The following is a 14,488-nucleotide window of genomic DNA, read 5'->3' on the forward strand; positions in this document are numbered from 1 at the left end:
TTGTTTATTTGCAGCTTTTCTCCACCATAATCTTCATAATCTGTGAGACATCTTCACATAAATTCTATTTTGTTGCTCTATTACACATTAAATTACTTTTATCACTATACATTCTAATCTAGAATTGTTTGAACAAATGTCGTTCGATGTGTGTATACTGATCCTGCATCCCAGAAGCATAACCTATTACCTTGTTCGTGTTACTGGCTCATCTGTGAATCCCTGAAGGCCTTCTCCAGGCCAATATGACAGTTTTCTATTTGTGAAACTTTAGCACCAATGGACAGACCCTGGCAGATTCTTTCCCACCTCACCTGCCATTGCAGAAATTTGTTTGTATCTCGTTACCGTATTCCGAGGAGACCTAAAGAATCTACCAAATAATCTACGTTAACTAACGCCCATGTGCAGCACCTCCCACCAGCCTATGCTGTCTGCTCCCTAACATAACCACTGCCCTAACTCAATTCTCAAGCTCAGTCTTATGTGTTTGAAAACCTTACATAAACAGCGTTACCTAATTTTCCTTCCTAGCTGGTTTCTTTAACTCAGCATTTCGCTGGTTGAATTTATCCATCCTTTCGCAGTAGCTAGAGTTCATTCATTTTTTTTTTTGCCATATATTCGTATCCCCTGGAAATAGCACATGGTTAATATACCTCTACTGTGGGCGCACATTCTTATAAATGCCATCCGGTGCGGAGTGGACAGGGGGCTGGGCTATGCGCCCGCACCTGGCTCCACTCCCTCCACCAGGTGTGCGAGAGGGGCCTCGGTCCGCAGCCCTGCCGACACCAGGTTCTAGGAGCCATTTTCTGTGTCCCTTTAACTAAAATGGTGGAAACGGACGCCGGATCCTGGCACACTGACTTGCCCTGTACGGGGGTCTGGCTGCCTGGCTGCCGTCTGTAAGCTTCTGGACACCTTCTATGAAGCAGCCACCCAAAAGTCTCTTGTTTGCCGATCTTATTTCCATGGGGCCGTTTATCTTTTCCTCAGCGATGTTAGAAGTTCTATATATGTTCTGGGTATAAAGCTGCTCATTTGTTTGTCAAATATCCTCTCCTAGTCTTTGGCTTATGTTTTCATTCTCCAAACAGTATCTTTTAATAAAAAGAGGTTTTTGATGTTAAGGTATACTGGACCGATCCATTATTTCTTGTAAGGTAAGTGTTGTTCATGCCCTATGTAATAAATCTTTCCCTATCACAAGACCATTAGGTTTTCATATATATCTAAAATATATATAAATTACAATATATATTTTAATATATAATTAATTTTCATGTACAACATGAGGTAAAGGTCAAATTTTAATGTTTTCTATTGAACTAAACCCAACAGGAGACACTGAAAACCTCTTCCTCTTTATCTCGGTTCACAAAGCCCCTTTAATGTCCACGTAAGCACGAGTCTAAGTCTGTATCCTCAGCTCTTCGGTGCGTATCTGCAGTTGTACCAACACCAAATTACTGCAGAAATGAGTATTGATAGTAAGTGGTATTAAGTTCTTTGACTTTTTCTTCCTTAAATGTTTGTATCCATTCTTGTCCACTTGGTTTTTAGCTTATTCAATTTCATACAGGTGCTCAAACATCTTACATGCATGTTGGGATTTTGACTGAGGTTTTATGAAATCTGTAGAGAAACGGGTAATTGAATATATTTACAAAGTTGAGTCTCCCAATCTATGAATACTCTAGATCTCTCCATTTATTTAACTTGTCTTTATTTTCGCACAGTAAGGTCTGATCATCTCTTTCTGCATGACACAAATCTGGCTGGGTGTTTCCCAAGGTGCTGGGTGTATTTTCATGTTATTCTAAGTGCTTTCTTCTCAAATTTTAGTTCTCAGCTGCTGGGACCGATGCATAAAAATACTGTTGTCCATATGGACCTTGTGTTGGGCAGACTTGATAAATTCCATTATAAACCTGACTAGAAATATTTTCAAAATCTTTATGTGGATATCATACCACCTGCAAATAATGATAGCTTTATTTTTCTTTCATCTTTATGGCTTTTATTTCTTTGTCTTGCTGCATTTCACCATCTAGTGGATGCCATTGTCTTGCTCCTGCTATCAAAGGGAAGCCCTAAACATTTCGCCCATAAATATGTCTAGGGACGTGAGGCACTCTTAACCAGACTGAGGGCGTTCCTTCCCATTCCCGGGCTGCTGGGAGCTATGATCAACTTGTGCTAAAATGCAATCGGTGCGCACATGTCCGCAATGCTTCCCTCTGTCCATGGGGTGAGTTTTATGATTGGTTTTTAGTTAATAAACCGATATGGCATTAATGAAGCAACGTGGTCATGATGAAGTAGGCTCTTTACATATGGTTTTATTAAGTGTGCTGGTATTTGGTGACTTTCTTGCATCTTAACTCACGAATGTCATTAGTTTCCTGTCTTATCCTCTCCTTGAGAGGCGTTAGTGTCAGGGACATGCTGGCCTCATTAAATGAAGTCAAGCCCCTCCCTGTCTCTGTCTTTTCTTAAAGGGTGTTATTACACTTTTTTAATCTGCCACTTTCAGGCTCACAGAGATTGAAGGGAAGGGACAGAGGTTTCCCACTTAAACCATGTGCCTCAACACACACAGCCTCCCTCACGGTCAGCATCCCCCACCTGGCGGCACATGCGTCTCAACCGATGCGCCCACAGGGCCGCGCCATCGTCACCCTGACTCTGTCACTGACAGCAGGGAACACGGTTGGTGTCGCACATTCTATGCGTCTGGACAATGACACGCACCCACCATTATCATGTCACACAGTGTTTTCATGTTCTCTTAAAATCATTCCTAAAGCCTTCTCCTGCTTTTTAAGCCCCACAAATGTGTATGTGAGACGTTTTTCCCACCTAAGTATCCGATCCCTTTGGTGGTAAAGCCCTCTGCACTGGGATGTGCGCTTTCCGTAGGCTTCCCACCTCTCTTAGGAAATGAGGTTAAAATTGCGGATTTGACTTTTTTAAAGCTTGGAATAGTCAAAATTTCTTCACGTCTTATTCCAGGTGACTCATATATGTTTAAATGCCTTTTGAATTTAAATTTTCCAATTTACTTTCAGTAGTTTTTTCCAATTTTCCCTCTATAATCTCTTTAAAAGCTGTAAGCACTGAGTTTGTTTTTTCCCTGCTGACACTGTATATTATGAGACTCTCTTTATATTGTGTCTTTCTCAAAGCCTAATTTCAATAGAAAATCAGTCCCTCTCCATTTATTGTGAAATATTTCCCAATCTAATGCACAAGATTTGTTACACTGAAAGCACCATTTTGTATTTCAAACTTAGTGATATTCCAAGTGCTGAACTGTTAAAAAAAAGTCCGTTAAGATATGACAGTCTCCCATGGCCGTGGTCAGAAGCGTCCAGCAGAAATGCTGGGCATGACGGAATCGATCTACGTCTGTGGAGTCCAGAGGCAGGCGCTACCTCAAATCGCTGTTGAGCCCTTGACATGTGACTAGTGCCACTATCTTTAATTTTACTTAATTTTGGTTTATATTTATCTTTTAATAACTGCATGCAGTGCTGGTGACCACGCTGCTTAATTTTGCAGAGTTCTCAACAATGAAAAATGTAAACAAAAAAATCGAAATAACCAAATTCATATTTATTCTTTTTCTAAGTTTATTTATTTATTTATTTATTTATTTATTGAGAGAGAGACAGAGAGAGAGAGAGAGACAGAGCCCAACACGGGGCTTGAAGTCACAAACCGTGAGATCATGACCTGAGCTGAAATCAAGTCGGACACTTAACTGAGCTCCCAGGAGCCCCTGTTGATCTAAAATTCTTAATCCAATTAATTACTTCATTAGATGGAACCGCTCATTTATCAGGTAGAAATACATATATCTGAAGTTGAGACAAAATGTTGGAAAACATCTTGATCTCAAGTTTTTTCCAAAGCTTAACTTTGCACATCATTCCGGTGCAAGTCCGGAAGCCACCTTCTGACCCCACCCGTGTCCAGAGTGAAGCTGAAAGGAGGCTGAACAGACGTGTGGGCGCACGGGGGCGGACGCCTGTCTTGTGAACGGAACGGAAGATGCCAGGTGCACACAGAGGGTAGACTGAGCCCAGCTCAGCTACTACAGCGCGGACGGAGCAGGAGATGCCCCTCCTGCCTGGCAAGGGCAGGGGGCTCCGGCGGCCAGCAAGCACACAGCCCCACCCCTGCAGCGGTGCCTTCACCACCTGCTGAAGTCGGGTCTACTCAGGGGACAAACGACCTACACAGAGAAGTAGGTCTGGAGTCGCACTGGTGAACTGGGGTCACTGTGGCCACGATCCACCAGGAAACCAGGGCACCTCCTGAGCCCACGCGGACGGGGCCACAGCATGGGGGGGTGTGGATGGGGCCACGGCATGGGGGTGGACCAGGCCACGGCGGGAGCGTCTGCTCTCCAGAGTTACCTACCCCAGGATGTCGGTTACTCTGTTTGCATGGATGTAAAATCACCTGACGGGCGTGGAGTGACTGCTCTTCCTCTATTCCTTTTCAACCACTACACATCTGATGTCGCTTCACAGACTGATTCACTGCCTTCCCTCCCTGTTCAGGTCACATTGCGCATCCAAAGCTTGGCCACCCGGAGGTCACCTCCTTCCTTCTCTGCTTCAGTAGGCGGCTGGTTAATTGCATTAACTCAGTCCTGTGCTGAGTGTTACTTTAAAACATCGCTGGGGATTCTAAAAACATTATAAATTTTTTTCTATGGATTTTTTTGGTATTTATTTTTGAGAGACAGAGACAGCACAAACAGGGGAGGGTCAGAGAGAGAAAGAGACACTGAATCTGAAGCATCTCCAGATTCCAAGCTGTCAGTACAGAGCCTAATGCTGGGCTCCAACGCATGAACAGTGAGATCATGACCTGAGCTGAAGTCAGACGCTAACCGACTGAGCCACCCAGGCGCCCCTAGAAACATTATAGAAAAAGGGAATTCAATAGTTTTTCACCCAGGGATCATAATCAACTAAAATAAAACATGTAAAGTGACTCATTTTCAAAAAAAATGAAAAGACCATGTTATCTGGGAATGACCTCCACCATAAGCCAGGCTAGGAAGCACGTAACCAAGTGACAGAACCTGGCCTCACAGAAAGGCATCAAACCGCACTCACGTTAGGTATCAAGCAATGTATCCACTCAGAAAGACCAGGTATTCTGAAGCGTATTTCTCCCAAATCATGTATATTTAAAAAAGAAGACCTTACCTTAACCAATAGAAACACAGCATAAAAACTAAGAAAAAAATAAGAAAAATTTCAAGATCCAGAAATGCTACAGTTACTAAAGTAAGCAGAGAGAAGTTGAATAGCAAAAATATTTTATATAGGCGACCTCTTCATTATTGATTTAAAATGCCTCATTTTACATATAAGGCTTACTTTAAATATGAGCTCCATTTTATATTGTAAAATGAGGCAGCAGAAAACAGCACTGGGCTTGAATTATTTAATAAATGTGGCTAGAATATTGGTTTTATGGAAAAATATGTACTCCCACTACTCATAATCTAATTCTGGATGGGTTAAGGAGATAAGAGAGGAAATCAAAGCATAAAAAGAGAAGGAAGTGTTGATTAATATTTATCTGATTTCTAGGTGGGGAGCACCTGCTGAGTGCAAAGAAATGAAACCTGATTTAAAGCAGGATTTGATCGCAGATTATTTCTGGTGATGCCGGCCCCTCGGAGTGCAGACTGGGGCGGGTGAGCACAGGCCTGCAGGCAGGAGGGTCTGGCCCCCGCCCAGAGCAGTCACTGTGGACCACCAGCCCCCTCCCCACCCATGACCAACAAAGAAATGTACCAGAACCCTTTCATTAAGTATCATGCCCCAGGGCTCCGGCCCAACCGTGAGGTCAGGACATGGCCGGAAATCGGGAGGCAGACGTCCAAGCTGCTGAGCCACTCAGCCACCCCGGGTGGCACACTTTGAGGTGGCAAATTAGCAGGCAGAGGTTCTAAGAAAAGAGTAATTCTGTGCTGTCAAGAGGGTTTCAGCATACCATTGGGTCAAGGGATTCTGGTGAACTCAAGCCGCAAAGCAACAGATTCGGGAATCACCTGGCCTCCTCCTCGCAGGCCTGGGGCCACCCCCGGGGCCCCCCGCAGTTCTCCAGGGTCCCTGGGTGCCAGTCTGCTCAGCTTCACACCGAGGCCGCATCAGTCCCCGGAGTGGAAGGGGGGGGTCCTTGCGGGAGGCTGCTGTGCGCCCACGTTGCCAGGGACACCCTCCACGAGGGAGAGGCAGGGAACGGTGACGTCATGGTGTTTGTGACTGTCTATGATAAGCAGACACCAGAACGAGGACGTTTAAGTATCCTCTGTGGGCGGGGAGGGTGTCACCCAGCACGAGCACCTCCTGTGTCCCTTGTCAGCGAGCCGGGCCCCACACTTGACACAACGCGGAGACTCAATGCCCAAGAGAAGCGGGCAGACTCAGGGTTGGTGGCCGAGGGGGCGCAGGCCACCCGCCCCCTCCCAGGCCGCGGGGAGCGAGGTCTGCGCAGCGCGGCTGGGGCACGGGCTGACCCCAACCCTCCCGACGCCTAGAATCTTTTTTCTTTTTCTAAGGAAAATGGGATCTGCCTCCGTCTGCCAGGGTGGGTTGGAAATCGCCTCCCGCGCGTCCTGATGGGGTTTCTAACGGAAGTTAGGAGGAAGCCTCACCCCAGCCATGGTCCCGCGCAACGGCTTGTAACTCCCTAAGTGGAAACTGAACCAAGAGGCACCCACTTATTCCATGATTTTGGGGGTTTTGGGGGGGAAATTGAGATGTAATTGGCAGTTAACAATCACACGTGTTTAGTTGTGCAATTGTTGGATGCCGGGGGGATCCGTGCACTGGGGAATGATCACCAGCATCCCGACAACAAGGCCAGCACGTTGGGATGAGCCAGTGACATCTGCGCCATCAGTGAGCTCCCTCCCGGGAGGGATGGCAGGCGGCCCCAACCCAGGGCTCGGCAGCGAGCGCGCAGCCTGTGCGGGTCCACAGACCTGCGTCCTGCAGCCTCTCCTGTCACCCAGCGCCACCTGTCACATGACCACAGACCTGCGTCCTGCAGCCTCTCCTGTCACCCAGCGCCGCCTGTCACGTGTGCTCACTTTCTAGGTCCAACGGGTGGAAATCACCCACCAGGCATCATCCACTCGCCTCCCTGCCTCCCACTCAGCTCGGCGGACTCCAGCTCCCACCCCAGCCTTCATCTTCCTGTTCCTCCTGCAGGGGACCCAGAGCCCCGAGGGGCCCCCAGCCGCGTCGGCACATTTTGCTCCCGATCGCACAGTCTCGGCCTTCTGACTCCTCCGGGTACCTTGTAATCGCCGTGAGACGGAGCCCGTGGGAGCCGCTCGCGTAGAATCCCGTCTCCCGCAGAACCGTGCGCAGTGGCCCACCGCCCCGGCCCCGAGCGGAGCTCACCCACCACTCCGGCCTCCTTCCTCGCCGTGTGCCCCCCGCACCCCCGACGTCCGGCTGCCCAGCGCCCGGCCCTGTGCACACGCCTCCCTCCCGCAGCCCGTTTCCGACGGGCCCGCTCCCCGGGCAGGGCCTCCTTCTAAGTAATTTAATTTCACGGCCTCGGAAGGTAGCGCCCCCCACCCCATCCCGTCTTAACCATTCTGCACGTCAGAGCGTCACGCAGCGTCATCATGTGGACGTCAGAGCGTCACGCACCTTCACACGTGGACGTCAGAGCGACACGCAGCTTCATCAAGTAGACGTCAGAGCGTCACGCTGCGTCATGTGTACATCAGAGCGTCACGCAGCCTCACCATGTGGACGTCAGAGCGTCACGCAGCGTCATCTGGACCCAGAGACGTCCCGCAGCTTCATCCCTTTCCAGCACGTGTGGCAGGGGAGGTGCACGTTTTCCGGGGGCCCCCTCACCGCCCTCAAGTTGGCAGGGCTCGGCCCACCCGGAATTCCACGTGGATGAGCACCCTGGCGCTCCACTTGGGATCCAGAGCAATCCATCCGGGCTCTAACGTGCTGTAAACTGTTAGTGGCGCACATTTAACGGGAGTGACGCAGCAGCAGAGTAGAGAACGCTGCCGGGGCCGGAGAGCACATCAGAAGATGGGACCGAGGGAGCCTCACGGAATCGTCCACACCATGGCATCTGCACTGTAGACACTCAGGCGGCGTCCCTCCTCTCTCCCCTCAGCAGTGACCGCTGGGTTCCCTGAGCTTCCCGGACTCAAGTAACGAAAGATTTATGTGCAGAACCAAGAACAGATCTGTGTGCACTGTGCATATGCTAACCCCACCTTTGCAGGAACCAGCTATTTGTGAATGTTTTATTTGATGAAATGGGTTAATGTTACAGGCATACAGGCAAATTTAAGTAAAACAAATCAAGCCTTATGTCATGTGCTAATTTCAAGCTCTAATTTCCCTTTCCTTATGCAATAGTGAACTCTTACATCTATAAACACGGTGCTTACAGCGTTTTATTTTTATTTTGACTTGTGAATGTTGTTGCATAGCTGATGCAGTCAAAACTGACGTGAGCGCTAAAACTCACCATCGGCATATTTTTCTTTTAGAGTAAGGTATCTGTACACTCAAAATAAATGCCTTAACGTTTGCCCAAGTTAGAATTTATGTGAAATAAGACTCCTTACGGGAATATGTACGCATTAGTGAGTCTGCAAACTCCTAGGTCCCTTGCCAGTAACGAAAATTATTACAATGTAGAGCACACACAAAAATATAGTTTATTAATATGAAATATCAAAAATGAAAATGGTAAGGGATGTTCTGTTCCATTGAATTTTTTCATTTCAGAACCTACTATTTTTATTCCCAGGTATCAAGTCAGTGTCCTCCAGTCTAGGTAATCAACCTCTATTTTATAAAGAGTCCGCCTGCTCTTACAAGGGCAATACTGTATATTATGTATATATTTTTATATATCTTTATATGTGCATTCTTTCTATGCATGTGATAGCTACAGTATATATGTATATTTCTGATATTTCTTTTCCTTTTTTTGTATTTTTCAAATATCTTACAACCTACAAAACCTACTTGTGTAATTTAAGAAGCTCAATTTTCAAAACTTTTTTTAAACGTTTTTTTATTTATTTTTGAGAGACAGAGAGAGATAACACGAGCAGTGGAGGGTCAGAGAGAGAGGGAGACACAGAATCCAAAGCAGGTTCCAGGCTCTGAGCTGTCAGCACAGAGCTGGACATGGGGCTTGAACCCACAAACTGTGAGATCATGACCTGAGCCAAAGTCAGACGCTTAACCGACTGAGCCACCCAGGCGACCCTCAAAACTTTTTAAAAGGAACACAGTGTAGGGACGCCTGGGTGGTTCAGTCAGTTAAGTGTCTGACTCTTGATTTTAGCTCAGGTCGTGATCTTAAAGTTCGTGGGTTTGAGCCTGGAGTCAGTCTCTGCACTGTGTCAGAACAAGCCTGCTTGGAATTCTCTCTCCCTCTCTCTGTGACCCTAACCCACTCATGTTCACGCTCTCTCTCTCTCGCTCTCTCTCTCGCTCTCTCTCAAAATAAATAAATTCAAAAAAAAAGAAACACAAGCAAACATAGCAATAATCTCCCCTCATAGGTCCAAGAGGACAAATGCATGGACTGTTCCCGGATTTCTTACGTTCGAGCGTATAGTAGGCATTATTAACGTTGTATGTGGCTTTTGCTCAGCTTCCCTGAGGTATCACTGACCAATAAAACTGTGAGGTGTTTAAGGTTTACATTGTGGCGGTTTGATGAATGTACACATTGTGAAAGACACCCCATGGAGTTAGTGAACACATTCACGATCACACGTGTGTGCCCTCTCTTTTGGTGAGAATATTGAAGTTTTACTCTCCTAGCAAATTCTGAGTACACAGCACAGTGTTATTGATAGTCGCCGTGTTTTACATAGGATACTTACACTTGACTCAACATTTAACTGGAAGTTTCTACCCTTTGACCAACCGTCCCCTACTTTCCCCAACCTTGAGCCCCTGACAACTACTTTTCCATCATTTAATTTTTTTTTTCATTTTTAGGCTCCACATATGTGTTACCATGAAGCATTTGTCTGTGTTTGTATGATTCATACCACTTGGCATAATGCGCTCAGGCCATTCCTGTTGTCACAGATAGCTGAGGTTTCTGCCTGCTTAGGATGGGGGGCGCTGCTGTACCCATAAGCCACGCCTCTGTCTGCTCCCCATCAGCCACGCCTCTGTCTGCTCCCCATCAGCGGGCACTTGAGTTGTCTCCAGACCTTGGTCGTTGTGAATAACTGCAAAGAGCCCGGAGTACAGGCATCTTTGCAAGGTAACGGTTGCTTCTTTTGGATATATACCCAAAAGCGGGTTTGTGGACTGATATGGTGGCTGTAGTTTTAATTTTTTGAGATACCTCCATACTGTTTTCCACAGTGTTTATACCGGTGTGTGTTCCCGCCAACAGTGCACGAGGTTCCCTTTTCTCCCTGTGCTCGCCAGCACTTGACATATCGCTTATCGTTTTGGTGATGGACATCTTAACAGCTGTGAGAGGATATCTTGCTGTGGTTTTGACCTTCATTTTCCTGATTAAAGAATCACTTTAGATATCCGTTGGCCATTTGTAATTCTTATTTAGAAAAGTGTTTATTTGGGTCCCTGACGCCATTTGTAATTGCATTATTTGGGTATGTTTTTGGTTTGTTTTGGTTTTGCTTGTTTTTTTTTTTAACTGTAAGAGTTCCTTGTACACTTTGTGTTATTAACCCCGTATTGGGTAGGTGGCTGCAAGCCTCCTCTCCCATCCCCCGGGCTGCCTCCTCATTGCTGTGGGTGGTTTCCTTTGCTGAGCAGAAGCTTTTAGTTTGCTGTAGTCCACTTGTTTGTTTCTGCTCTCGATGTCTCTGCATTTGGTGTCATATTTTAAAAATCACTGCCAAAAGTAGTGTTAAGGAGCTTACCCCTCATGCCTTCTTCTAGGAGTTTTATGGTGTCAGATCTTACATTCAAGTCTTTAATCCATTTTGGATTAATTTTTGCATATCGGATAAGACAATGGTCCAGTTTCTTTCTTTTGCATGTAGTTCCAGGACCATTTATTGAAGAGGCTATTGTTCCCTCATTGCACATTCTTGGCTCTGTTGTCATAAATTAATAGACCATATATGTGTGGGTTTGTTTCTGAACTCTCTCTCCAGTTCCATTGATCTATGTGTCTTAATGCCAATACAAACATTTTTTTAGTTACTCCAGCTTTTTTCTTCTTTCTCAGTATTGTTCTGGCTATTTAGGGTCTCTTGTGGTTCCATACAAATTTTAGGATTGACTATCCTATTTCTGTGTAAAAATGCCTTTGAAATTTTGACAGGGATTGCACTGACCCTTAGATTTCTTTGGGTAATATGGACATTTTGACAATATTAATTCTTCCAATCCATGAGCATGGTATAGCTGTTCATTTTTTGGTATCTTCTTCAATTTCTTTCATCAGTATCTTAGAGTTTTCAGTGTACAAATCTTTTACCTCCTTGGTATTTTATTATTTTTGATGCTATTGCAAATGGAATTTTTTTCTTAATTTCTCTTTCAAATCGTTTGTGATTGGTGTGTAGAAACATCAGTGATTTTTTATATATTGATTTTGTATCCTCAAGTATTACTAGATTTGTTAGTTCTAACAGCTTTCTCTATATAATATCATTTTATCTACAGATAGAGACAATTTTACCTCTTCCTTTCTGATTTGGATGTATTTTATTTTCTCTAGCCTAACAGCTCTAGCTAGGACTTCTAGTACTATTTTGAGTAAAAGTAACAAGTATAGGCATACTTTTCTCATTCTTGATCTTATAAAAGATGTTGGCTTTCTATATATGATATTGGCTATGGGCTTGTCATGCATGGCCCTTATCATGATGAAGTACATTCCTATTTTGTTGAGACTTTGTATAATAAAAAAGATGTTGAATTTTATAAAATCCTTTTTCTGCATCTATTGAGATGATCACGTGACTTGTATCCTTTCCTATATTAATGTGATGCATCGTGTTGGTTGATTTGCAGGTGCTGAACAATCCTTACATCCCAGAACAAATCCCAGCTACTCATGGGGTAGGATCCTTGTAATGTATTGTTGAATTCATCTGATAATATTTTGTTGACGATTCTTACATCTATGTTCACAAGGATATTGGCCAATGGTTTTCTTTTCTTCAAGTGTCCTTGTGTGGCTTAGTATCAGGGTAACACTGGCCTCATAAAATGAGTATAAAAGTGTTCCCTCCTCTTCAGTTTTTTGGTAGTTATTTGAGAAAGATTATTACTTTTTCTTTAATGTTTGGTAAAATTTCCCAGGAAAGCCATCTGGTCCTGCACATTTATCTTTTCTTTCCTTCTTTCCTTGTTTCTTTTGTTCTTCCTTTGAAACCCAAGGGCAGTGTAACTTTAGAGGTATACCTTGCATAGCCCCACTTCCTGAAAACAAAAAGGGGTATAAAAGGCCACCTGGGTGGCTCAGTTGGCTGATTGTCTGACTTCAGGTCAGGTCATGATCTCGCCACTCATGAGTTTGAGCCCTGCATCAGGCTCGCTGCTGTCAGCAGAGCCGGCTTCAGATCTCCTGTCCCTGTCTCTCTCTGCCCCTCCCCTACTCACAATAAATAAATAAGTAAATAAACATTAAGAAAGGGGGCTGTAAAATGATAGATCCGTGACTGAAAGCCAATAGATATACAATCGGCACCCTCAACTTTTACTAGTCAGTATCCCTTCATAGAAGAGCCACCTCCTGGTTCTTTAACAAGATGTAATTAGCATACAATTTAAATGTTCTCACTCTCTCTCAAAAGAGAAAATGCATGGTGTCCATTTCTGGGAGATAGATAGTCATGTTACCCATCTTTAGGCAACTTTAACTCTTCCTGTCTAGTTTGGCCATAAACCCGCCTGAAAATTCTGTAATGTTTATTCTTGCTTCTCTTTAACAGCCTACCCTGAAGGCTCTCTTCTCACACTCAAAAAGGGCCTTAAAGAGTCTTCCTAAAAGTGTCCTTTGTTGAATTCTCCATATTATTAAGTCTGTTGTAAGACATTACTGAGCTTCTATTTACTTATTTTTCCCATATAGGGGGATGAGGATATAAAAATGAATAAAGTTAAGCTTCCTGCCTTTTTGTAACTTAGGCTTCTCTCTGTTGTGGGTGTAACATCTCCTTTTTGTTTTGGGTGATCCAAGGACACAGGAGCATCCCAGTCATCATAGGTTTTCAGAAGGCACTCTGGCTTCTCAAATCAATGCCAGGTTCTGTTGTCTGTAGGTTCAGAGCCACTGCCGGCTCCGGCTGAGGTCCAGAGGAGACCCGGTCCTCTGGGTCAGTCTTTGCCCTCCAGATTCATAGGCCAAAGCAACCTGGAAGAAAAATGTCTAAAGATCCTAGAGTGATGTCCCAACGGTATTATTTCCTCTTTGCCTTTAACAGTTGAATGGTTTCTTTTGAAATTAGAGCACTAGTCAATGGCACTTGTAACTTGCACGGACCCTGATATCTTGAGACCTCAAGCTGGGTGATTTAACTCCTCTGGATTTCATTTACTCACCTTTTCTGATATGAGGAACTCTGATCATTTTCCACACTGTGAATCTATGACTCATCCATTTACACCACAGGGGAGCGACATGAGCGTAGACAAGTGCAGGTAAGGTGTCTCTGCTCTGATACTAATTTGAGATGATGGCGTGTCCCCTTTGGGTTCAACTTCTGTCTTCAATGGCACGCAGCAATGGAGTCAAATTCACTGGACTCCTATTCGATTCTTGAGATGATGAACAATATTGGGTAAAGAATAGACAGGAGGAGATTACACTATGTGTAGACTTGATTATTCTCCTGCACAAGGTGACACCCCCCATAATTCTGACCTCACAGAATCTCTGCTGCTCCCACAGCTCACTTATAATTATGTGATTTTTAAGAAAAATATCTTTTATCATCTATTGTACCATTAATATGATAGATAATACATTAGGTAAGATATGTATAATATAATATATAATGTATTAGATATAGGTATAATAGGTAATAGATAATTAGATAATATATAATTTAATATAACTCATTATATTGTATTAAATATATTATTTATGTCACCACTGCAGTGAAGGGACTTCTTCCAGCTGTCTTGGACATGGCGTTATCTCACAAAGGTCATGAAAGTATGAAGCTGGCTTTCCCAGCACCTGAAAGATAACTAGCAAGGTGGCTAACATTTACTTAAACATTTGCTAAGGTAGAAAATGAGACTTCTTGCATCATAATGAGAATATCCAGTAACAATTGATAATGCTTAAATGACTAGAAAAAGGCCTGGAAGTACATGGATAGGACATGATTCTATTTTTTAAGAATTTCAAATACTATTTGGAGAATAAATAAATAATACAATTAATTCAAGACTTATATCATTAAGAATTTATTTTGACTCACTTGCTATTCTCAAGT

At 44.3% G+C, this 14,488-nt stretch overlaps 2 long non-coding RNA genes across 2 annotated transcripts in view; one reads left to right on the plus strand and one right to left on the minus strand.

Annotated features, from left to right (window-relative positions):
* LOC115305595 overlaps positions 1-14,150 on the minus strand; it is an 18,922-nt gene extending 4,772 nt beyond the window's left edge. Inside the window, exons 1-2 of the long non-coding RNA XR_003914872.1 lie at positions 14,138-14,150; positions 13,587-13,802 (exon numbers count right to left, since the gene is read on the minus strand). This is a non-coding gene — a long non-coding RNA (uncharacterized LOC115305595). The remainder of the gene's footprint in view (positions 1-13,586; positions 13,803-14,137) is intronic.
* Positions 6,333-6,819, plus strand: LOC115305593. Its single transcript, XR_003914871.1, has 2 exons — positions 6,333-6,465; positions 6,596-6,819. It is a non-coding gene; the product is annotated as an uncharacterized LOC115305593 (long non-coding RNA).
* Positions 14,151-14,488: the final 338 nt, after the last annotated feature.

Source organism: Suricata suricatta, chromosome 10 (genome assembly GCF_006229205.1).
Source record: "Suricata suricatta isolate VVHF042 chromosome 10, meerkat_22Aug2017_6uvM2_HiC, whole genome shotgun sequence".
Classification (NCBI taxonomy): domain Eukaryota; kingdom Metazoa; phylum Chordata; class Mammalia; order Carnivora; family Herpestidae; genus Suricata; species Suricata suricatta.